The 26,724-nt window shown below is 41.4% G+C and overlaps 1 long non-coding RNA gene across 1 annotated transcript; it reads right to left on the reverse strand.

The window, feature by feature from the left end:
• Window positions 1-1,493: 1,493 nt before the first annotated feature.
• LOC310633946 lies at window positions 1,494-15,461 on the reverse strand. Its single transcript, XR_014491122.1, has 3 exons — window positions 15,183-15,461; window positions 3,819-3,902; window positions 1,494-1,633 (listed from the first exon to the last, which is right to left on the reverse strand). It is a non-coding gene; the product is annotated as an uncharacterized lncRNA (long non-coding RNA).
• Between the last annotated feature and the right edge of the window lie 11,263 nt (window positions 15,462-26,724).

Consider the following 26,724-nt stretch of genomic DNA (forward strand, 5'->3'; position numbering starts at 1 on the left):
AGCAATTAGCCACAGCCCTAGGGAAGCAGGACATGACCTTTAGGACATAATAGGATTAATCCACCACGATCAGAATACAAAAAGGGCACACTGAACTTCAGGTCAAAGTTCATGCCACAGGAACAACTCCAAACACAAAAGCCCAACTAGGCATAAAAACCCACCACTCCCAGCTCCATGTGGTCGGCCACCCCAGACACATGCTGCTGTCACTGAAGTTTCTGGTGACTAAATAAACAAGAACCTTCGTTCTAAAGCAGTCTCCATTTTGTTTATTCCTGGCTTGGACAACACCCTATTCTACATAGGTACAATGTTGTTGTTAGCTGTGAAGTTGAGTCCGACCCATTACGACCCTATGGACAATGTTCCTCCAGGCCTTCCTGTCCTCTACCATCTTCTGGAGTCCATTTAAGCTCACGCCTACTGCTTCAGTGACTCCATCCAGCCACCTCATTCTCTGTTGTCCTCTTCTTCTATTGCCCTCAATCTTTCCCAGCATTAGGCTCTTCTCCAGTGAGTCCTTCCTTCTCATTAGGTGGCTAAAGTATTTGAGTTTTAGCTTTAGGATCTGTCCTTCTAAAGAGCAGTCAGGGTTGATCTCCTCTAGGACTGACTGGTTTGATCGCCTTGCAGTCCAAGGAACTCGCAGGAGTCTTCTCCAGCACCATAGTTCAAAGGCCTCAATTCTTTGGCGCTCAGCCTTTTTTATGGTCCAACTTTCACTGCCATACATTGCAACTGGGAAGACCATAGCCTTGGCTATATGCACTTTTGTTGACAGGGTGATGTCTCTGCTTTTTAGTGTGCTGTCTAGATTTGACATGGCTTTCCTCCCCAGGAGCAAGCGTCTTTTAATTTCTTGGCTACAGTCCCCATCTGCAGTGATCTTGGAGCCCAGGAAAATAAAATCTGTCACTACCTCCATTTCTTCCCCATCTATTTGCCAGGAATTGAGAGGGCCGGATGCCATGATCTTGGTTTTTATAATGTTAAGTTTCAACCCAAGTTTTGCACTCTCCTTCTTCACCTACAACAAGGGGCTCTTTATTTCCTCTTCACTTTCTGCCATTAGATGATAGGTACAAAGCCGATACGTACAATATCATCAGATTATTCCTATTTGGCAGAAATATTGAGAAACTCTAGTTTGACCTGCTATGAGAATGATTTAAGACTATGTGGGAATTCCCAAAATAATTTATTTTCAGGAGCCTCCAGGAAAAGCAAAAACATCAAGAGGAGCAGCAACTGAAAACAGGCATTTATTTATATATTAATAATATTTAAATCTCTCTCTAATAAGAGACGAGACTCTATCTTGTGCTATTTTAAGCCTGGCCTGGAAATTTTCCTTCTAGTTTGTGAGCAACATGCTTTGCTTCCTACCATCTTTTTAAAGAGACCTCGGTGGTATCTCCGGTTATTTTCAGTAGTAGGGCGTTGAGTTTCATAAGGGTTAAAAAGGATATCAAAGGGTTGATTGGGGGGGAAAAAGAGCCATTTGTTTCTTAACTTGTGAAATTAGGTTTAATTAAAGAGCACAGAAGGAAAGCTTCAGTCTGATGTACCATGGTGACCAGCGATGAGTGAAATTCCCTGCAGGAAGAATCTTTGCAGATTTCATGAGATCCTGTGGGGAAACCAATGACATTTTAATCTGTATTAGATAGTGTTCCTGCAGAGAGGAATCTAACTATGCTAGTAGAAAACTGCAGACTTAGCTAGTCAAACACAACATTTTCATGCCCAAGCTTTAATTTTTTAAAATGGTTGTGAAAATGTGGGTCACAATGTATTTGGAAACATTCACTTTACTTGGATCCTCTCTCTAGAACAACCTCCCCCTCCCATCCTTACTTTAATATTTTATGTAAGGTTAACTGCAGGCAGTCCATAGATTATTATTTTTTTATTTGATCCTTTGAAGATTAAAATAAATCCTTACATAATCTCTTGCTGTTATTCAGACTGCATTTTTCTAAATGTTCTTCTAATTATCCAATGACCTGTGTACTGTGTAACATCAATTTATCATATTTCAAGCATCATTAATGAAGTGTTGTTGATAAAAAATGTAGGGTAGAGTCAATTTACAAAAGTACCATCAACCTGCTTGCTTCTGAAGTTAGTAGGGGATTTTGCATGCAAAGACTTTAATCCTCCTTTTCCACGAATCCTTTGGCTCAGTCCTTAATCTCTCTGTGTTGTGGTGCAACAAGTTCTACATTTATGTAACTAAAATAACATATTTATTCTATTTCCTCCTGTTTCCACTTCCCTCTGTAGTTTGCTGTATTATTATTAACTGTACACTCCTTGAGATATATAGAAGAAAAAGAGAATTCAAAAACAGGCATTTTGAGTAAAAATAGCAATCACATTCAAGAGCCTCCTGTGACTGCAACTGCTATAGTCCCTAGGTATCATTAACTTTATATTATTTTTATTTATTTTATTTTAATCCCATTTATATCCCGCCCTTCTCCGAAGACTCAGGGCGGCTTACAATCTAAGCACAAATCAATGTGCTTATCAGTAGCCTTCATTCTATGTATATGCCTGCTTATTAGGGCTTTTGCCCCCCCCCCCAAGCGGCATTATTACAAAGTCAAGCTTAATTGCCCCCAACAATCTGGGTCCTCATTTTACCTACCTCGGAAGGATGGAAGGCTGAGTCAACCTTGAGCCTGGTGGGACTCGAACCTGCACTAATTGCAGGCAGCTGATGTTACTTAAGGAGGCATTAGCCCACTGCTCCACCAAGGCTATTAATTCATCTGCATATAAATATATAAGATTTGATCTTATATATTTATATATATATATAACATCAAATTGTGTTAGCTGAAATTCTGAGCAATAATCCAGTATATCTGGAGAGTAACAGATAGGTAGGCTAATCTATAATCAACAGACATTTTTATCAGAATCTCAAAATATATACTTTATATACTTATAATCTGGAAGTAAACTGCCAGAAAGAAAAAACAGAAATATTTTGTGTAATGTCATAGCTATGAACTACTGTTGTTTTTATTATATAATCCATTTTAGGCATCTGAAATTAGTTTCAGAAATCAAGAAATAAAGTTATGTACTATACTAGAAAGGAATCCTTTGACACTCAAAGTGGTGGTGGTGCTGGAGAAGGAAGACGAGGAGAAATCTTAGGTAAAAAAATATGGTTCAGTCATATCATCCTATCATCATAGTCTCTTTCTTTGACTCATCTATGCAATATAATGCCGAACCTTGCTTTCTGTGCAGTTTCTAAGCATTTAGAGACGTAATATTAAGCAGGAATACTATTTTACTGCCTGTTTTGGGTCAAAGGAGATATTCTTTCTCTGAATTGGAAAGACTACAGGGATTCCAGTCAAGTTTTTCAGGATCATGAACATGGTTTTAAAAAATAGCAATTGCCTTAAGTTGATATATATGGGCAGTTACACAGTTTTAAAAAGAACATAAATATGATGTATTAGGAACAGAATAAATGAAGACAGCATTTTACCAAGCTGGATTTTCCTGTAAGGCATAACATTTTGGTAGCATTCAGCTCCTCATTTGTCAGGCAATATAATTTTGTGCAGTATCTTATAGAATGCAGCAACAGAGAACCTGGCATAGCCAGCAAACCTTTAATTCTTTCTCCACGGCTGTAGCCTATAATGTCTCATTGCATTTAGGTTACTATTTATTTGACTAAGTATTTTATTACTGTCTAGACATTTTAGTGCTTATAGGTTATTTTATGTGGCTAGCCTTTGGCCGTATGGTAATAAAGAAGTCATTCGTTAGTCAGGCACACCTACCATGAATTTTCCTGATAAAATCCATTCTCTAGTGATTGGGAAAGAAAGACAGACTTGAATCAGGGAAGGTAGTGGATAAGCGATCTGGAGGAATTAGAAGACATTAGAAGTGGCTCCCTGTACTTTGTTGCATGAGTGTGGAGTCACTACTATTGTAACATGCAACATGTACTTGATGCTGTCAAAGTTCGCTCATCGCGTGGGAAACTGTGGCTGCAATTATTACTAATCCCAGAGTGCAGGAAACAATTCAGGCATTAAAAATTGAAGAATCTTAACATTTCAAATCACATTATAGTCCATTAAAGTATTGTTTGCCCTTTTAATTATTCTTTTTGAAGAAACAAACATGGCTGTTTTAAGGATTGCTACTATGATTTATATGAGAAATGTTACATAAGGCTTTTTTCTTGCACGGACAGGCTGAACCAGAACAGATGGAATGAAGTTAGCTTCACAATTTTTTATATATATAAAAAATTAAGGCTCCAGGTCCCATATGTGCTTATCCAGGAATAAATTCCACTCAGCTTATGGGAAGTTACATGTATAGCATAGGATTGCATTGTGGATGACCTTAAAAAAAAGAAGAATCAATCCACATTGATGCCAATTAGATAAAACAGACATGATATTTCTAGGTCACATACTTTTTGATATGCAGCATTAGTAAAATAAAAGATGGACTACCCATGAAATTTGTGAAATGCACTTTCATTGCTTAAAACTTATATCTAAAAACTATAGGTATAAAAGAGAAATATGAAGAACTCCATCTTCTTAAAGATTATTGTGTATAACAATATATTATATATATTCTTATATGCATGCAGGATTGTCAAATATAAAAATGTGAACTGCCATAAAACGTAAAATGGATTAAAAATTCCATTAGATAATTAATAAGGTTGGTTTTATTTCTTAGTACTTTTCTACTCCACATAAGCAATAATTGAATGCTATAGGACCAAGAAGTATCATCTGTCTCTTGGTTCCTGTGGGTTTTTTTTCATAATTATACATTTTTAATTCACATAGTTTTAACATTTTAACTTCTTTTGTATTTATCTTTTATGATCTTAAGACTTCCAGAGTTGCCTTACCGAGAAGATGGGGAGCGTATACATATTAATAAACAAATAAAATAAGAAGTATGGTCCCTCCAGCTGGTATGTCCTTATGTTTGTTTTGTTTGTTTGTTTTATTTAATTTATATACCGCCCTTCTCCCTGGGGACTCAGGGCGGTTCACAGGGCATATAAATAAAAATACAATACTATACAAAAGTTAAAACAAAGATTAAATCAGTGCCCAATTAAAAACAATAATACAATCTAAAAAGACAATTTAAAACCCAACTCCCCCATCAGGCCAGACCGGCCAATTCAAACAAATGGGTCTTCAGACCACGACGGAAAGTTCGGAGGTCCGATGCCGTCCGGAGCTCCACCGGCAGTTGGTTCCACAAAGCCGGGGCACCCACAGAGAAGGCTCTCCCCCTGGGGGCCGCCAGTCGGCATTCCCTGACCGGAGGCACCCTGAGGAGGCCCTCTCTGTGGGAACGCACAGGGCGGAGGGGAGTTGAAGCCGGCAGCAGGTGGTCCCCGAGGTACCCCGGACCCATGCCATGTAGGGACTTAAAGATCATAACTAAGACCTTGAACCTCACCCGGAAGACAACTGGTAACCAATGCAGCTCGCGGAGCAAAGGTGTAACATGGGAGTACCGGGAAACTCCCAAGACAACTCTCGCGGCCGCATTCTGTACCAGTTGGAGCCTCCGAGTGGTCTTCAAGGGAAGCCCCATGTAGAGAGCATTACAGTAGTCAAGGCGAGAGGTCACGAGCGCATGAGTGACCGTGCACAGGGCATCCCGGTCCAGATAGGGCCGCAACTGGCGCACCAGGCGAACCTGGGCAAAAGCCCCCCTAGTCACGGCCACTACATGATCTTCTAGGGTAAGCCGTGAATCTAGGAGGACTCCCAAGTTGCGAGCCCTATCCACGGGGGGTAAGAGCTCACCCCCCATAGAAAGAGGTGGAACATTTTGAATGTCCCGGGATGCCGGAATGCACAGCCACTCAGTCTTGTCAGGGTTGAGCTGAAGTCTGTTCCTCCCCATCCAGACCCGAACCGCCTCCAGGCAACGGGACATCACAGCGAGGGCATCACTGGGGTGGTTTGGGGTCGAAAAGAAAAGTTGGGTATCATCGGCATATTGATGATACCCAACTCCAAAACCACGAATGATCTCACCCAGCGGTTTCATGTAGATGTTGAACAGGAGAGGCGAGAGAACCGACCCCTGAGGAACTCCACAAGCGAGAGACCTCGGGGTCGATCTCTGCCCCCCTGCCAACACCGACTGCGAACGTCCCAGGAGATAGGAGGAGAACCACCGAAGAACCGTGCCTCCCACTCCCAATCCCCTGAGACGCCGCAGCAAGATACCATGGTCGATGGTATCGAAAGCCGCCGAGAGGTCTAATAGGACTAGGACAGAGGAATATCCCCTGTCCCGAGCCCTCCAGAGATCATTCACCAGAGCGACCAATGCCGTCTCCGTGCTGTACCCGGGCCTGAAACCCGATTGGTAGGGGTCCAGATAATCCGCTTCATCCAGGACCAGAGGGAGCTGATGCGCCACCACACTCTCAACAACCTTCGCAAGAAAGCGAAGGTTGGAGACCGGACGAAAGTTGTTCAATACAGCTGGGTCCAAGGCAGGCTTCTTGAGGAGAGGTCTCACCACCGCCTCCTTCAAGACGGTGGGGAAATAACCCTCACTCAAAGAAGCAGATATAACCGCCAGGAGCCAGCCTCGTGTCCTCTCCCTAGCTGCATAAACCAGCCAGGAAGGGCACGGGTCCAACAAACATGTGGAGGACCCACCATCACAGCATCCTTGCACTGGAATAACTGAGAAGGACCATAGTGTCTCCTTCTGTGATTGAGAACCTACTGTTCCATGGTTTTTGACCTGAGCTATCCACCAAGGGCACACATTTCATGAAAATAATAAGTTTCCTATTTTTACCCTTAGTGAATCATTATGATAGGATAATCATCAAACATCTCCTTCCCTTCTTCCTTCCTCTTCATACAAAACTGAAACTTGGGAGAAGATCCCAAGTTCTCTCTGCCTTTTGTTAAGTTGTTTTCAAACGATAACATTCAGTAGAGGGCTGTATTCCTTACCTTTCTCTTTTCAACTAGTCCTAAACTATATGTGTATGAATGTAACTCAATTAGTTATTCCAGCACATTAACTATTGCATCTGGTAGAAGGCCATTGTCTATTGAATGCCTCTTGTATAGACCTCCAGCCATCTGTATCTTTCTGAGTAGCTTGGCTTGTACATGTGTTCTATTCATGGCAATTAAAATAGCCAAGTTGATGATAGAGATGGTGGAAAGGAAAATGATGGATCATGTGCCAGAATTCCTCTGTAACTACTTGTACTTCCGTTTGTACACTCAAGACTAGGAACCAGATTTATCTGTTGCAATAGTTATAACCTTTCCTGAACAGAAGGCTCATCTCATTTTTATTCATGCATTAGTCATCTCTCATTCAGATTATAGTGACATCTTGTATATGAGGATATCTTGGGATTCCATACTGTGCATGGCATATACATAAAGAGGAGGTCCAAGAATACGAGGCAGACCCAGGAGAAGATGAAGAGACAACATCAAAGACACACTATAACAGCATCACAGAACAGTGGTTGAGGACACCAGAAGAGCAAGAATGAGAACTTTGTAATCTCAATTAATACCCAAAGTGGACGAGGAAAGAGGAGGAGGAGGAGAAGGAGGAGGAAAGAAGAAGAGGAGGAAGAGGAAAAGGAAGGAGAAAGAGGAGGAGGAGGAGGAGGAAGAATACGACATAAGCTGCAGCTGTTGATAATGTAGCAGCACAAATAGTTGTGTATGCATTTTGTTTCATCCATGTACAATAATACCACTTCGCAAGCTGCACTAGTTACCAACTACATTCTGGATGTGATTCAAGGTACTGGTTGTCACCAGTGGTGGGATTCAAATATATGAACAACTCGTTCTCTGTGTGGATGCCACTTCTGGAAGCCCATTATGAGCCTGGACAACAAAAAATTAGCTACCGGTTCTGCCAAAGTGGTGCGAACTGGCTGAATCCTTCCACTGGTTGTCACATACAGTATAAAACCCTTTGTGGCTTATGGGCTAGGCATCTACAAGACTGCCTCTCTCTGCTTGCTTCTACATATCCAGTAAAATTTGGCAGAGTTGGCTCACTTCAGGTCTCAGTGGTGAAACAGTGGCAACTTTTTGAAGTTTGAAGACAGGTCTTTTCTTTACCTGTCCTCTGAAAGAAACAACATTCCCCTTTAAAACTGTATGGGTCTGAAACTGTAGTGTTTTTTTAAAAAAACAAAAACCTTGAAGACCTTTGCTTTTTAGTGGTTTCCAGGCAAGGGTCGTTTGTGATCCAGATCCTTGACGTATGTTGCACACTCTTTTTCTAACTGGTTGTGTTGATCTTCTTAATGTAGGCACTTAGGGATTTTATTGTCACTTGTCACCTAGCTTTTCTTCACTTTTAATTGCTGCTTTAGTTCTGTTATATTTTATACTCATCCAGAGTTGTAACTACGATTGAGGAAGTACTGAAGTTGCCTCAATCATAAGTTTTCACCAAAAGTAAATAAGCAAGAAGAATCCCAATAATATGGGATGATAGTTTGGGGGGAACTAAAGATCCCTATGTAGAAGAGGCAACTTCAGATATGTCGGTAGAGTTGGTGTTGTGTATGTAAATAGTTATTAACAAGGCAAGTAAGAGATTGCAAACACATTGCAGCTTAGCAAGGTTCAGAGCGGGAAATTAAGGTGCAATCATTGGACGCCACAACCTAGGAGCGGGAAAAGAGACTCCATTGATTGGTTACCGTTCAAACGCTTTCTCTATAAAAGGGTTGCAACATTTGACAGTTGACAGTTGACTTTGTGTATTCAATAAACTCGTTCATTGTTAAACCACTCTGAGTCCTCGTCAATTAGAACCAAACAACTGGCGACGAAGGTGGGATTGACAGAAGACCAGAGAATTGGCGGAATTGTCGCGAAAGGCGGCAAATTCAGAGCGAGTCACAGTCAACCGAGCGGCCGCGGCAGAATAAGAAAAAATTCTCCGAATGGCGCAAATCGGGTCATTGAAGGAATTCGACCCAAACTTCCCCGAAGATTGGGAAGAATACATCGGTCAAGTCGAAGGGTTCCTGTTAGTGAACGGAATCACAGACGACCGTAAAAAAGCGGCGGCATTATTGACGATCTGCGGCACACCGGTCTACAGAGTCGCTGTCGGACTGTGTCAACCGCAACCAGTCTCTAGCGTGCCTTATGCCGACCTCCTCGCCAAATTAAAGGTCCACTTTACACCCCGAAGGTCCGAACTCTTTTGGCGGCGCATCTTCGAAAAGAGGAATCAGAGACCGGGAGAGTCCATACAGAAATTTGTTGCTGCCGTCAGGGAAGCCGCAGTACGATGTAAATACGATAATTTAGAAATAAGAATTCGGGACAGAGTAGTACTGGGCTTGCGGGATGAACAACTACAAAACAGAATAATCGCCAAACCCACCGGCGATTTGCAGGAAGTGCTCGACGAACTTCTAACTTACGAGTCAACCGGGTATCGCGACCCCCCCCACAGTAGCATGGCAGCAGCGCCCGAGATCAACCAAGAGGGCTATGTGGACTGCGGGGAGGTGGACCAGCAGTGGGAGGAAGAGATCGCCGAAGTCTCCAGGCGATTTGGAAAGATGGCACCAAGACAACCCAGAAACGAGGGGCCCGAACCTGGCCGCCGTCAACAACCCACAACTCCGCAAAGACAACCGACCGGGGCACAACGACCGTGGCGGGACACCGCAACCAGACCGCGCGACAACGATAGCCAGAACCGATGCGGCAGCTGCGGCGGCAACCATCCCCGCGCCTCCTGCCGATTCCGTACCGCCAAGTGCAGGGCATGCGGCAAGACCGGCCACATCCAGGCCATCTGCAGAAACCGCGCTCGCGACAACCGTCTGAACGAAGTCGATGTGTGGCCTGAGGGTAAGGTAACCCCTAATGCTAGTGGCAAGGAGACCCCTAAAAACCGGGTTAAAATTCCAAATCTAGGGGAGGTGGCGCGAATCAATCGGAGAAGGCTGGGAAATGGTCACAATTTTCCGGATAGAAAATTAAAAATCACAGTCCTTCTGCAAGGGGTCCCTTGCAGAATGGAAATTGACTCAGGGGCTTCAGTGTCGATAATTTCCACTGAAACCCTTGAGAGAATTGAACAAAGAAGTGGAAAAAGAATTCCACTTAGTCCAACAAATATTCAATTAACGGACTTTCAAAAAAGTCCAATAAAAGTAAAAGGAAAGACCAGCCTTAGTGTAAAATTTAAGGGGTTTAAGGGGGTCTTAGAACTAATAGTTACAGAGGGGAATAGGACTAGCTTAATCGGACTTAATTGGTTCCCTGCCCTGGGAATTTGGATCGGGGGAATAAATTCAGTGATTAAAAATAAGACCCTCGAATCCGTCTGCAATGAATTTGCAGACGTATTCGATGGATCTCTGGGCATGTACAAAGGGCCCCCCATTAACTTCAACCTAGACCCCTCAGTAAAACCAATCAGGCTTAAGGCCCGAAGGGTACCTTTTGCCTTAAAGGGAAAAATCGAGGCCGAGCTCGACCGGCTTGTAGGCCAAGGAGTATTAGAACCTGTTGAGGGCGGTTTGTGGGAAACGCCGATTGTCACACCCCTCAAACCCAATGGGGATGTGAGAATCTGCGCTGACTACAAAGCCACCCTCAACATTGGAATGAAAAAGCACGCTTACCCGGTCCCGACGGTGAAGCAGGTCCTCGCCACGATCCAGGACGCCGCCATCTTCGCCAAGCTAGACTTGGCGCATGCGTACTTACAGTTGACTGTTTCTAAAGAGGCTGCAGAGGCACAGACGATCGTTACCCACAAGGGGGCGTTCCGAGTCCACAGACTGCAATTTGGAATTGCAGCAGCTCCAGGCATCTTCCAAGAAGTGATGGAGAGGACCTTAAAGGGCATACCTGGAGTATGCCCTTACTTCGATGATGTCCTAATAGCTGGAAAGGATGAAGGAATGTTAGTAGAGCGGCTGGAACAGGTACTGGGTAGATTTAGGAAGGCTGGATTGAAACTAAAGAAGGAAAAATGTAGCATAGGGGTTAAATCCACTGATTTTTTGGGGTTCAGGATTGACAAAAGTGGAATCCACCCTACCCCTGAAAAAATTAAAGCAATCAAAGGGGCCCCAGAACCAAGGAACAAGGCGGAACTACAGGCCTTCCTTGGCTTGGTAAATTTTTACCACACGTTTGTGCCACACAAGGCTGTCATTGCAGAACCCTTACACAGACTCTTAGATAAGAAGACCCCTTGGCAGTGGCAGAACAAGCACAAAGTGAGTTTCCAAACTTTAAAAGACATCCTTTCCAGTAATTCAACTGTAACCCACTTTATAGAAAACAAACCAATCTACCTGGCGTGCGATGCTTCGCCATATGGCGTAGGGGCTGTGATCAGCCACTTAGACAACCAAGGAATACAAAGACCCATTGCATACTACTCCCGCACACTAACCAAGGCAGAGCGGAACTATGCGCAAATAGACAGGGAGGCATTAGCCATAGTGGCAGGAGTTAAAAAGTTCCACGACTACCTGTATGGTAGGAACTTTACTATACTGACGGACCACAAACCCTTGCTGGGACTGTTTACCACAGATAAACAGACTCCCCAAATTATGTCACCCAGGATGCTGAGGTGGTCCATTTTCCTCTCAGCATACTCATTTTCCCTCCAATACAGACCAGGTAAGGACATGGGTCATGCAGACGCTCTTAGCAGATTGCCCCTAAGCACAACAGAGGAGGACCCTGCCCCAGTGGGACAAATAATGTCCCTACAGGACATTCCTGATTTGCCCTTAACTGCAAAAGACATTGCTGAGGCAACCAATAAGGACCTCACCTTAAGGAGAGTAATGGCCTGGGTCATGAGCGGTTGGCCTAACGCCAAACCGGACGAAATATACAGTCCATATTTCAGAAGGAAAGATGAACTGTCAGTTCATTTGGGATGCTTACTCTGGGGAACTCGTGTAGTTATTCCAGGAATCCACAAATCAGCTATTCTACTAGAATTGCATGAGGGACATCCTGGAATAGTAAGGATGAAGGCGTTGGCTAGGTGTCACTTGTGGTGGCCAGGACTGGACAACGACATTGAGGAATGTGTTGCCAATTGCCATCTGTGCCAACGTTCCAGGCCTGAACAACAACATATCCGCACACATAAATGGGAACAAGCTAGGAATCCTTGGTCCAGGATTCATATTGACTTTGCTGGACCCTTCCAAGGGTTAACGTTCCTAGTAGTGGTTGACAGCTACTCTAGATGGCTAGAGGTAGTACCGGTCAGTTCAGTAACTTCAGGCAGAACAATACAGGCATTAAGGGGCCTCTTTGCCACTCACGGGTTGCCGGATTTAATTGTGTCTGATAATGGGCCACAATTCACATCTATTGAATTTCAGGATTTCCTCAAGGCCAACTCGATTAAGCACAAGACTTCAGCACCCTTCCACCCCTCCACCAACGGATTGGCTGAAAGAAATGTGAGGACCACGAAGGACGCTTTAAAAAGAATTATTCGAGGTGACTGGCATCAGAGACTGGCAGAGTTCTTGTTGGCTCAGCACACGACCCCATGTTCTGCTACAGGGAAAAGTCCAGCTGAAATGAGGTGGGGCAGGAGACTATCCACCAAATTGGACAGATTGCACCCTGACAGACTGCAAACAAACATTGAATTTGACATTCCTAACAGAACATTTAAAGTGGGGGATTTGATCTGGGCCAGAAACTATGCCCAAGGGGACAAATGGATTCCAGGGGTGGTGACTGAAATCTTAGGTCCCCTGTCGTACACTATTGAGGGGGAAGGGAAGAGGATCTGTAAAAGACACATAGACCAGCTGAGGAAAAGATCTAGTGGTTGTGTGCCAGTTGAGGGGGACCAAAACATAGTAGGGGGAAACAGTACAGATAACAACAGGCCAGAGAGTGGCGTAGAGGATGGGCAAAATGACTCATCCCCTCGTACCCAACAACAACAATTCAGTCAAATTGAATGGGAAATACCCCTGCGAAGTAGGCCAGTGACCACTGAATTACAAACACAAACTAATACACAAGACAGCACATCTGAAGCCAGTAACCCAGAGCCCAGGCCCAGCAGTGACAAGCAGCCAAGCAGTCAACCAGGAAGAGGGGTCCCTAGCAGCCAAAGTAACAGATACCCTTCTAGAATACATAGGCCACCAAAATACCGAAAGGATTTTGTAAAGAAATAACATCAACTGGGGGGTAAGGGGTGTTGTGTATGTAAATAGTTATTAACAAGGCAAGTAAGAGATTGCAAACACATTGCAGCTTAGCAAGGTTCAGAGCGGGAAATTAAGGTGCAATCATTGGACGCCACAACCTAGGAGCGGGAAAAGAGACTCCATTGATTGGTTACCGTTCAAACGCTTTCTCTATAAAAGGGTTGCAACATTTGACAGTTGACAGTTGACTTTGTGTATTCAATAAACTCGTTCATTGTTAAACCACTCTGAGTCCTCGTCAATTAGAACCAAACAACTAAACAGTTGGGCTTGGGAGAAAATATACAGTTATCCTTAATTCTTAATTATGATACTCTCTATACAGGTAATCCTCGAGATACAAATGTAATACAGCCCATCAATTACATTTGTAAATCGAGGATTTGTTAATCGGATCACATTAAATGAACATGATCCCTTCCTGCTTTCCCCAGTGCATTCGTTAAATCAAATACACAGGTTGTTGAATGCACATGAGGTATCTCAGGATGGGGAAGATCATGGGGGAGGGGTGTCTAGTGCTGGAACAGCCCACCTGCTTCCGACCACCCAAGGCCTCCTCCAACTCACTGAAATATCTCAATCAATGTGGAGCTTGTTTCCTTTGTCTCATTGGGCTGAATTGAAAGCTCCATTTTGATTGGCTATTGCCACTGCCTTCACATCCCCAGTCCCTGAAGCTGCTCATTCAAACCAGCCACTCAGGAGCAAGCAGGAGGTTACGGTGCCACCCAGGCTGGGGCCAATGGAGACCTGCAGAGATGGTGGCCTCATGGCAGAAAAGCAGCAGTCTTTTACTGAGATGCTGGCAAAGCGGTAAGAATGTGAGATTCTAAAGGAAAAGAATAAAGTAAAACATGGCCACTTTTCTGCCATGTGAGTCAACCTGTTCTGGAGCTCTGGAGATCTTCAAACGGTAAGTGAGCAATCGGAAATGGGGTGGGGAGAAGCAAGTGGAATCTGGGAGGCTAGCAAAGCAGGCCCAGTGCCTGTGGAAACTGGGGGGTGGACGCAGGATGGGGGAGGGGGAATAGGCAGGAAGCATGTTGCAGCATCTTTGCGGTCGGTTGCAAGGGCAAGTGACCGCTGTGGTGCTAAAACAAATGTAACTTCAGGACCAAGTTGTAAGTACTTTTGGGGGGGTCATAATTTTGAACGGTCGCTAAGTGAATTGTCTTAACTCTAGAAATAACTCTGCAGAAAATTATGAGATAGGCCATATCAAAAACTAGACATTGCAAGGATCCTAGTGGTGTGTAGCACTTCTCATCTGTGGCTGAAAAGGTTATTCAAAGCATTGACAAAATTGGTCTGGAGTGGAGTGAGTGTGCTGCTGGTACCTCTTTGATTCAGACAACTGACAACAGATGTACTGAACATCATTCAGATATATTTCTAAATACTGTACATATTAGACTACAACCCTTACATGGATGTTTATCTATTGCTAAGAGCCAAGGACACGAAATTGGGAGACACAGTATGTGGTTACACTGACTGTGCTATGCATTAACATGGAAAGATTCTAATTTCCATGGACAATTCACTTTTGTGGCTAGAAAACAAAAGCTAGGTGCTCATACTTTGGAATCATACCATTTAACCAGAAAATGAAAGGAGCTGTTCAATGCAAATTGGTCAAGTTAATGTTGCTGCAGGGAACTGAACTTTTGTGCTGATGGTATTTAAATAGTCTCAGTTCAACTTGGAAGTTCACACTTCATTAAGGTAAATGCAGCAAAGGCTGATTTCCCCCTTCAGAGAAAGCAATTGTCTGCACAAAATGCACCAGAGGAAGATTTTTAGGCTTTAATTTGGCCATAGATCGATGACCGTGATAGCACGAACAAATAAATAAACAAACAAACACTATATTTATTTATTTACTTACACTTATTAAAAATTTCTTTGCTGCATCTTTTCAGACGGTCTCAGTGGCCTGCAGGAAATTAAAAACAGTAAAATAGGAGAAAGAGAAACAAAGAAAAAAAAGCCACTCTGCAACCATTACAATGTATGCTATCGTATATATTTTATAAGCTAGCATTTCTGCCAACTTATGTTTCAATTCCTCCTCCTCCTCCTCCTCCTCCTCAGTTTGTTTTGTGGCAATATTGATCATTCAAATGACATATTTATTTACGTAACATGGTCTGCTGTAGCTTTTGCCTCATCCACACAAAGAGAAAAAGGAGGTATCTCCTCAAAAGAGAAGAAGCAATCCACCCTAAGTTGAACAGAGTGGGAGAAATGAGGCTGGGTATCATTAAGCCCTTTTAATTCTAAGCAGATGCCCAAGCTATCTGCATCTATGGATTTTTTTTTCTTCCTGGCATGGAATCTAAATGTATCCTCAAAGTGGGTTTTCTCAATAGATTACAATGTACTGCTTATAATTTTCCCCTCTAAATTTAACAAAGCCTTTTCATCAAGGCTATGTATATCTGTGCCAAATTTCAGACTAGAAATACAAGCCTGATGTTTGTTCCAGCTCTGCTTAAAAAAAAAGTGGTCATAATTTTACACTAGAGGGAGGGAATGAGAATTTCATCGTTTTTTTTTTTTGCCTCCCATAATGTGACTAAAAGTGGCAAACTTCACAGTACTTGTCTTTTTCTAAACAGCAGTAAGTATTGTTTTTCCCCCCACTTCAGCTATGCTCCTGTCTGTGGGATACACTAATGCAGATATACTATCTCAAATATAATGTTAGTTATTTGTGGCTGGCATACATTTTGACGTAATAGCAAAAGTGACCTGTGGACTATTGTCTACTTTTTGCTGATTTGTCCACTTTGGGTCCCAAAGGGGCTTTTTCAAAAGAAAACTGGGCTTTCTTGGGGTTTTTTTTTCTTTAAAAATATTTCACTTCTCATCCAAGAAGCTTCTTTGGTTGTAACTAACTGGTGAGGAATGGAAGGATTTATAGTCTTTGCAGTCAGCAGGTTATTAACACTCTGAGAGACATTAAGGCCATTTGGAGTTTTATCCATATCCTTAGAGTCACCTGGATCAGTGTGAAAATGGGTATGGAACTTCTTGGGAGAGCTGAAAAGATTGCATTGTAAACAGGAAATAGGTGGTGTTGTATCCCTTCACCTCTGTTGAAGGGAGGTGTTATATATTGAGTGTTATATCTTAACTTGACAGCTCAGCTGGGCATCAGCTGAGCAACACCCGGCAACAGTATCCTATTGGTCAGGCCGTTTTGGCGGGACCCCTTGAGGATGTGGATTGGCCACCAGCTAGCCAGCAACAGTATATAAAGAGCTGAGCTGTGGAGAGTTCTCTGTTCCATCTACGAATAAAGCTTGAGTTGTTAACCCGCTGTCCTGTCATCAATTCCTGATTGGCTCACCCCCCGCAACATAACAGGAGGGCTGTTCAATTTTAACATAGATGGCTTATTTTATTCCTCTTTCAAACCAGCCGTCCTCTCTGTCCAGAATGTGGACTTTGCTGTCTTCAAAAGAGTGACCCTTGTGTTTCAGATGCAGATGAACTGCTGAATCCTGTCCCAATGGGTTTACTCTCTTGTGTTGTGCACAGTTGAAGAACTGTAGGTAAGTCTAGTAAAAAAATCAGGTTCCCTGATCAAATTCTGGTTTTACCACTGCAGTGATTCCTTACCTCTGATGTGTATGCTATGTTATAGGCAGGGATAAATTCAGGGCAAATGAAAATTATATTGGTACCCAATTTGAAGTTCTTACATTTGGAGAGGAGAGTAGGACCCTACCACGGGGCTTGCCACCATGTGAATACATAATTGCTATACTCTCACAACCCTTAGACACTAGGCGAACATCAGTCATCTTGTAAGCAAAATGGCAGTAATGAATTTGTCCTTCAGAAGAAAAGAACTGCTGAGTTCTCATCAGGCTTAATCTGTATAAATTGAACAGTCTGTGTAAGGAAAAGGGATTACTTTTTTCAGATTAATATACAAGCTTGGGGGTTTTCAAATTTGAAGAACACATTTAAGTTAAGATTTTTGAGACTGGACAACAAGAAACTAGTCATAAATGTATTGAAATATAACATTTGGCATTTGGTGGTGTTTTTTTAATTTATGTATGCAGTCCATTTCATTATCTGTTTTAAAAATAAAAACACCTCTCCCATGTAAACTTTTGCAAGACTTTTTGCAAACTTATAGTATTCTAGAGCAGACAGAACATGGTAACTATCAATTTTTTTTTGAATGAGATGACACAAAGATCACTTTTAAAGTCTGCATGCTTTGTAATTAAATGCTGTTGTTGTACTAATCACAAAGCTAATGATAAATTTTTCAGTGCAAGATATTTAAGTTAAGAAAATATATTCATCCCTACCTCTGAAAGATTTAATGCTACACATCTTTAGCTATTTGTTATTTAAACAGTGAATCCTAGTGGAATAAATCTTTTAACCTACTGCTATACATACACAAACATGCACACATACATGTAATATGTACATGCACATGCCTATACATATATGGAGTCCATATGATCCTCTTGTTCCATCTCTATAATGATTGCATAATTAAAGGAAAACTTACTCTGTCCCAGTGATTATATAGATATAATGCACTCCATTAATTGTAGTTGTAGAAGGTAGATTTTGCTTAGCTGTACTTACAGAATCACAGAATGGAAAAGTTACATTTGGAAGATCATCTAGTTCAATTAGCTGCATAATAACATCAGAAGTATAAGAACAGATAATGGTACTGAACAATGGTAGCAATGTTACTTGAAGAATTTCTATCATACATGTCTTCTACAAACTACTCAGAAGTATACATGCCTGGTGTTTAGTACTTACCGAAATGATTGGTTTTTTTTTGCCTCTAAATTGGTTTAGTATTAAAATTCTTCAAAGCAGTTCATTTGAGGACAATGAAATGCTTCTTTGATTGTTTTAGCAGAAATTTCCACTACTACTTGTGCTCAGTATTTCATTGAGTTGTGCTAATTTACTGTAAAATGTCTAAATGTATTATTGAGAAGTGACCACTGAAATATTAGTCATTGCTACTCCCATGCAAGATACTGTACTATTATAATTTGTAATATCTGAGCCTTGTGTTTCTAACATCTTTATGTAGCATGTAAAATAACCTTTCATTATAATAGCAGTATATGCGCTAAATAGTGTGCATTAATCCTGAGGTGACTTCTGATCTGTTTCTGTGCATGGTAGTAGATATTACATGTGTTTGTGCATACATAATTGTTCAGCAAAATTTTCATTAAAACTTTTTCTTTGTAGAGTCCAGGACACATAAATGTGTATTATTAACAAAAAACCATAGGAGTATTGGATAATGGATTTTGGCTCTGTTGAACATGTGAGTTTCTTGAAGAAATGTCATTGAAATATGAACTTTTCTCCTTCCATCTTCATTTTTGGTACGAAGTATGTATCTGAATTTGTAAATCCTTCCCCCCACCCTTCCATTATACTTTGGAACATTCATAGTTTGATTTTTTTAAAAAATACTCATACCAGGAATCTTAATTTATCCCAATAGCTTGCATCCAGCTCCATTATTGATGCTAGCTATTGGGGTAACTTAAGGTTCCTGTTATGAAGGGCTAGGAATAAAATTGACCAATAATATGGGTAATAAAATCCCACTTTCCTCAAGTAGCACTCTCTGACTTAGTTGGGCTTGAATTTCCAAAATTTCCACTTAGAATTCTAGAAATAAAAATCCAACCGTATATAGAGGGTGACAGGTTATGAACAACTAACATTATCTGTTAAATCAAATAGACAACAAATCCTCCTGTGTTTTTTTAAATAATTTCCCATTTAAAAGATCTGAATAAGTGAGCAAGAATACTATGAATATGATTTTCATTTTCTATTGTTGTTGTTAGTTGCGAAGTCGTGTCCGACCCATCATGACCCCATGGACAACATTCCTCCAGGCCTTCCTGTCCTCTACCATCTTCTGGAGTCCAGTTAAGCTCACGCCTACTGCTTCAGTGACTCCATCCAGCCACCTCATTCTCTGTCGTCCCCTTCTTCTATTGCCCTCAATCTTTCCCAGCATTAGGCTCTTCTCCAGTGAGTCCTTCCTTCTCATTAGGTGGCCAAAGTATTTGAGTTTTAGCTTTAGGATCTGTCCTTCTAAAGAGCAGTCAGGGTTGATCTCCTCTAGGACTGACCGGTTTGATCGCCTTGCAGTCCAAGGGACTCGCAGGAGTCTTCTCCAGCACCACAGTTCAAAGGCCTCAATTCTTTGGCGCTCAGCCTTTCTTATGGTCCAGCTTTCACTGCCATACATTGCAACTGGGAAGAACATAGCCTTGACTATACGCACTTTTGTTGACAGGGTGATGTTTCTGCTTTTTAGTGTGCTGTCTAGATTTGACATGGCTTTTCTCCCAAGGAGCAAGCGTCTTTTAATTTCTTGGCTACAGTCCCCATCTGCAGTGATCTTGGAGCCCAGGAAAATAAAATCTGTCACTACCTCCATTTCTTCCCCATCTATTTGCCAGGAATTGAGAGGGCCAGATGCCATGATCTTGGTTTTCTTAATGTTTAGTTTCAACCCAAGTTTTGCACTCTCCTTCTTCACTCACAACAAGAGGCTCTTTAGTTCCTCTTCACTTTCTGCCATTAGAGTGGTATCATCTGCATATCTTAGGTTGTTGATGTTTCTTCCGGCAATCTTAATTCCAACTTTTGATTCATCAAGCCCTGCCTTTCTCATGATGTGCTCTGCATATAAGTTAAATATGCAAGGCGACAGTATACAGCCTTGCCGGACTCCTTTCCCAATTTTGAACCAATCAGTGGTTCCGTGTCCAGTTCTCACTGTTGCTTCTTGGCCTGCATATAGGTTTCTCAAGAGACAAATAAGATGGTCTGGTATGCCCATCTCTTTAAGGACTTGCCACAGTTTGTTATGATCCACACAATCAAAGGCTTTAGCATAGTCAATGAAGCAGAAGTAGATGTTTTTCTGGAACTCTCTTGCTTTCTCCATGATCCAGCGTATGTTAGCAATTTGATCTCTAGTTCCTCTGCCTCTTTGAAATCCTGCCTGTACTTCTGGTAGTTCTCGATCCACATACTGCTGGAGTCTAGCTTGTAGAATTTTAAGCATAACTTTACTAGCATGAGAAATGAGTGCAATGGTGCGATAGTTTGAACATTCTTTGGCACTGCCTTTCTTTGGAATTGGAATGTAAACTGATCTTTTCCAATCCTGTGGCCACTGTTGAGTTTTCCAAATTTGCTGGCAAATTGAGTGTAGCACTTTCACTGCATCGTCTTTTAAGATTTTGAATAGCTCAGCTGGAATACTGTCACCTCCACTAGCTTTGTTGTTGCTCAGCTTTTCTAAGGCCCACTTCACTTCACATTCTAGGATGTCTGGCTCGAGGTCAGTGACCACCTCATTGTGATTATCAGGGACATTAAGCTCATTCTTGTATAGTTCTGTGTAATTTTGCCACCTCTTCTTAATCTCTTCTGCCTCTGTTAGGTCCCTGCCATTTTGGTCCTTTATCATGCCCATTTTTGCATGAAACGTTCCCTTCATCTCTCCAATTTTCTTGAAAAGATCTCTGGTCCTCCCTATTCTATTGTTTTCTTCTGTTTCTTTGCATTGTTCATTTAAGAAGGCATTCTTATCTCTTCTAGCTATTCTTTGGAATTCTGCATTTAATTGGGCATATCTTTCTTTTTCTCCCTTGCCTTTCGCTTCCCTCCTTTCCTCAGCTATTTGCAAAGCTTCCTCAGACAGCCATTTTGCTTTCTTACATTTCTTTTTCTTTGGGATGGTTTTGGTTGCTACCTGTTGTACAATGTTGCGAACCTCTGTCCATAGTTCTTCAGGCACTCTGTCTGTCAGATCTAATTCCTTAAATCTATTTTTCACCTCTACTGTATATTCAACAGGGATATGATTTAATTCATACCTGACTGGCCTAGCGCTTTTCTCTACTTTCTTTAATTTAAGCCTAAACTTTGCAACAAGAAGCTCCTGGTCTGAGCCACAGTCAGCTCCTGGTCTTGTTTTTACTGACTGTATAGAGCTTCTCCATCTTTGGCTGCAGAGCATATAGTCAATCTGATTTCTGCATTGACCGTCTGGTGATGTCCATGTGTAAAGCCATCTCTTGGGTTGTTGGAAAAGAGTGTTTGCTATGACCATTGTATTCTCTTGACAAAATTCTATCAGCCTGTGCCCTGCTTCATTTTGTACTCCAAGGCCAAACTTGCCTGTTATTCCAGTTATCTTTTGGCTTCCTACTTTAGCATTCCAATCTCCCATGATGATAAGGACATCATTTTTTGGTGTTAGTTCTATAAGGTGCTGTAGGGCTTCATAGAACCGGTCAATTTCATCCTCTTCAGCACCGGTGGTTGGGGCATAGACTTGGACTACTGTGATATTGAATGGTTTGCCTTGGATTCGAACTGAGATCATTCTGTCATTTTGAGGGTTGTATCCCAGTATTGCTTTTCCTACTTTTTTATTGATTATGAAGGCTACTCCATTTCTTCTGAGGGATTCTTGCCCGCAGTAGTATACCTGATGGTCATCTGAATTAAATTCACCCATTCCTGTCCATTTTAGTTCGCTGATACCTAAGATGTCGATGTTCAGTCTTGTCATCTCTTGTTTGACCACGTCCAGCTTTCCTTGATTCATGGATCTTACATTCCAGGTTCCTATGGAGAAAGAATCTTTACAGCATTGGACTTTCCTTTCACCACCAGACATATCCACAGCTGAGTGTCCTTTCGGCTTTGGCTCAGTCGCTTCATTCTTTCTGGCGCTACTAGTACTAGCCCTCTGCTCTTCCGACCTGAGGGGCTCATCTTCCAGCGTCATATCATTTTGCCTTTTGGTACTGTCCATAGGGTTTTCCTGGCAAAGATACTGGAGTGGTTTGCCATTTCCTTCTCCAGTGGATCACGTTTTCTCAGAACTCTCTGCTATGACCTTTCCGTCTTGGGGGGCCCTGCACGGCATAGCTCATAGCTTCATTGAATTACTCAAGCCCCTTCGCCACGACAAGGCAGTAATCCATGAAGGGGATATATATATAGTTATATATAGTTAACAAGCATTTGACATATATATATATATATATATATATATATATATATATATATATATATGTATGTATTATTCGTCGTTTTAGACAAAATTCAAATAAATCACTCCAGAGTTCTAACTTGAAGCACAAAGGACCAGGATAAAGTCTTCGTATTTTGGGCATATCATGCAAAGGCCTAGCTCTCTTGAGAAGCCTAAAATGCTAGGATAGGTGAAAGAGGAAGAACATGATCAGCAGCAAGTTAGATGGATTTGGCTACAGTGGTTGTGGCTGCACTATTGGAAGATCTGAAATGTTAGAGTGGAGACAGATGATCCTGGAGGAGCCTCTCAGTATGGTTCTGAGAATTGATACTGACTTAATGCTATTTCAAATACTCTTCCTATCAACAACTGATCCACATCCTTACATCAATATCCAGTCATTCATTCTGTAATGGATCTATCACAACATTTTAACTAGGCTTAACTTAATAAATGTCAAGATGGGTTTATCTGCATTTACCCCAAGGTTGTTTTGTACTGCTCTCCTGTTGCTATCCCTCACCCTTTGGAAATGAGTTCGATCTACTTTCCTTCTGGCCTTTTATTTATTTTCATTTTTAAATTTATGTTCTAAGGAGGCACTGTACCTTTGAAGCAGAGTTTTCCCATAGTTTGAAACTTAGATTTTATTACAAGGTGGGCGACACAGTGCCAGATCGCATACACGTATAAACAACACAAATTCTCTCAAGGAAGCATAGAGTTGCCAATTTCAACATCTGTACAGGTAGTACTTGACTTACAACAGTTCATTTAATGACCATTCAAAGTTACATCACTGAAAAAAGTGAGTTATGACCATTTTTCACACTTACGACCATTGCAGCATCCCTATGGTCCGTGATCAAAATTCAGATGCTTGGCAACTGGTTCATATTTATGACGGTTGCATTGTCCCCGGGTCATGTGATCACCTTTTGTGAACTTCTGACAGGCAAAGTCAATGGGGAAGTCAGATTCACTTAACAACCATGTTATTAACTTAACAGTTGGAATGATTCACTTAACAACAGTGGCAAGAAAATTCGTAAAATGGGACAAAGCTCACTTAACAAATGTTAAATTTTGGGCTCAATTGTGGTTGTAAGTCGAGGACTACCTGCATACAAATTAGACTCTCTATTTTCTGCCTGTTACAACAACAAAAAATGTTTCAGCTAAAGTGATTAAAAAAGAAGCTATCTACATCATCGCCCAGCCCTAAAGAAACTGTCTGTCTTCTCAAAATTGGCAACAACTATAGAGCTTTCTCTTCCTGTCTTTCTTTTTAAAACTACCATAGTATCCTGAGGCAAGGTTATACTGCAAGCATATTATCCTAAAGAAATAGGTAAAATCGACTAAACAACACTGCAGGAAGAGAGGGGAAGAGACATTCCCGCATCACAAAAGGAGAAAATGCCCTGAAAAACAGATGTACACACAAACAGGCGTCAAAAAGCAACTTGAATGCATTTCTTTCCCAAAACAATCTTACAGGTTGGTTTTATGAAAATTGTTGCTGCCACATAAGCAGAAATTTGTGGTGTCAAAGGATCTTTCCCTTGCTTAGATCTTCCACAGTATGAACACATTGTGTCAACTCTTCATTTTGCCCTATCTCCAAACTGTGTATGAGAGAAATTTAATTCACTTTTAGCTTTTTCTGGTTTTAAAATAATATTTATTCCCTTAGGCCTATGAAATGTTATGGCAATTTGTTGTGTGAGTAAAATCGGATGCGCTTCATCATTTACTCTGAAATGAAACAATCAACACCTAGAGTACTGCATCCAGTTTTGGGCTCCACACTATAAAAAAGACTGTAAAAAGAGTGCAGAGAAGAGCAACAAGGATAATTAGGGAACTAGAGGCTAAAACATATGAAGAATGGCTACAGGAAATGGCCACGGATAGTCTAGTGAAGAAAAGGACCAAGAGAGACATGATAGCACTGTTCCAATATTTGAGGGGCTGTCACAGAGAGGAGGGGGTCAACCTATTTTCCAAAGCACCTGAAGGCCAGACAAGGAATAATGGATGGAAACTGATCCAGGAGAGATTCAACCTAGAAATAAGGAGAAATGTTCTGACAGAACAATCAGCCAATGAACAGCTTGCCTTCTGAAGTTGTGGCAGCTTCACCATTGGAAGGTTTCAAGAAGAGTCTGGACTGCAACCTGTCAGAAATGGTGTAGGCTGGGTCTCCTCCTTGGGCAGGGGGTTGGACTAGATAATCCACAAGGTCCCTCCCAACTTCTATTCTATTCTATTCTATTCTATTCTATTCTATTCTATTCTATTCTATTCTATTCTATTCTATTCTATTCTATTCTATTCTATTCTATTCTATTCTATTCTATTCTATTCTATTCTATTCTATTCTATTCTATTCTATGATTCAGAGTGGATAGGCACGGTGCCTATCAGCTGGAGGGGCATCCCTCTTTAAGCCTGTACTGCTCTTGTGCTGCCATTCTTTTGGGTAGAAAGAACAGGACCGTGATGGTACTGTCCCAGGTAGCCCCCCAAATAGCTGACTGATAGTTGCCGAGTAATATTTTAAGTGTGTTAGATATGACACATGCTTAGTCACACAATGCTGGACTTACATCAGGGAAAATTGAAGAAAGCTTTGGCTGATCTTGAACTAATTTGGGTTTCTCAGGCCTAAGTGGTTTTGCAAATAAAATGGCAATGGAAATCAAACATATGGGCTTATTTTCTTGGAAGAGTGGCAAGATAGGTATAATAAATAAATTTTATTTAAATCACTTTAACCTCAGCTTCAGCTTATGGATGAATTTTTAAAAGTTAGTGTATCTTCAGTTTTTAATTTAAAATACACGATACAAGTAAGAAAGCATCTTTAAACTGTGAACCAGTGGGACATTTCAGTAGCCTGATAAAAAATTAACCACAAAGGTTAGATAATTAGAAAAGGAGTCAAAACCAAATGATCTTTTACCAAGCCCCGTGGAATAAATGCTTCCTTTGTCCTGACACCCTTTGCTGCAGAATTAGTAGACTGTGAAGGCAAAGTTGCTTATTTGAGACCATTTTCTAAAATAATCTAGGGTGTGAGCTGGCTTGTTTTCTCTATGGTATCAAATTTAAACCTGCCAATTTATGATTCTTAAATTGCTTATAGGACTTGCTACTCCATAAGTTCAAGTGACACAGTTTTCTTTCTTTACAGTACCCTACGACCGCCCAAATCACACTACTGTACAGATAAGAGTACACTGAAAATACAAATAAAACCCCACCTTCTAAATAACAGCAAAACACTCTAAACACTGCTATAGGATTGTTTTACAACCTGAAGCCCACACAAACAACATATCCCATTTAACTATATAGATCTAGTTTATCCAATAATTCACCCCCAGTCCTGGGAATAAAACCTAGCTCTTTTAAGGCTAAAGCCTTCTGATATTGGATATCCCTCATTGCCTGACAAATGTATGGTACCATGAATGTAAAAAAGAGGGACATTTTCCAAACTGTTGCCATAAATACTTAAGATTTGGGGGGAGGGGTTGTTTTGTTTTACAAATAAGGCTGTCCCAGCTGCCAAAGGTTTAGAGGCTTAGCAACCAGAAATTAAGAACAATTTAGATATATATATTTCTAAGAAATGTCCTAACTACAGGTTAGCAATTTTATAAATTGGACCTCAAAAGGACATACAGCTTGATTGACAAAAGAGAGGATCATGAATATTTAGCTGGCTTTGATTCTCACTATGGGAAGTTTGAATATAAAGTAATGCCCCAAAGATGAGCAAGTAGCCTACTGGTCTTCCATTATGAATCATATTTTCCTTGTTTTTCTGAAAAGTTTTTGATTGTTTATTTAGGCCATTTGCTGACTTATTCTGAAGCATCCTGCATGCCATACTGTTCAAGTAGTTCTTTAATGCATTCCTGACTGCAATTTGTACATGAAATGTCCCTTTGATTGCCAGAATTGGAGTATTTGGGATGTTCTGTTTCCTCAAAAGTTATTCAGAGTGACCCAGCCAAGGCGGGAGCCAGAAAGCATAAAAGTAATTTTATTATTCTTGTCTACCCACTATTGTGCACCCTCTTATAGCTCATCTGCTGCGTGAGACTCTGTGAGAATCTTTCCCTAAATGATAAAGCTCTGTAATAGCACAAACCAGCTAAGGCAGGGGTCTGGCTGAGGAATTCTGGGAGATGAAGTCCACAAGTCATAAAAGGGCCAAGTTTGAAGATCCCTGCTCTACGGAATAAGGAAAGGGATTGGAGAGAGGGGCTTGATTTAGAAGAAAGACAGAGAGAAACAGTTACTAAATAGAAGGATAGATGGC

This window comes from Vipera ursinii (genome assembly GCF_947247035.1).
Source record: "Vipera ursinii genome assembly, chromosome: 2".
Classification (NCBI taxonomy): Eukaryota; Metazoa; Chordata; class Lepidosauria; order Squamata; family Viperidae; genus Vipera; species Vipera ursinii.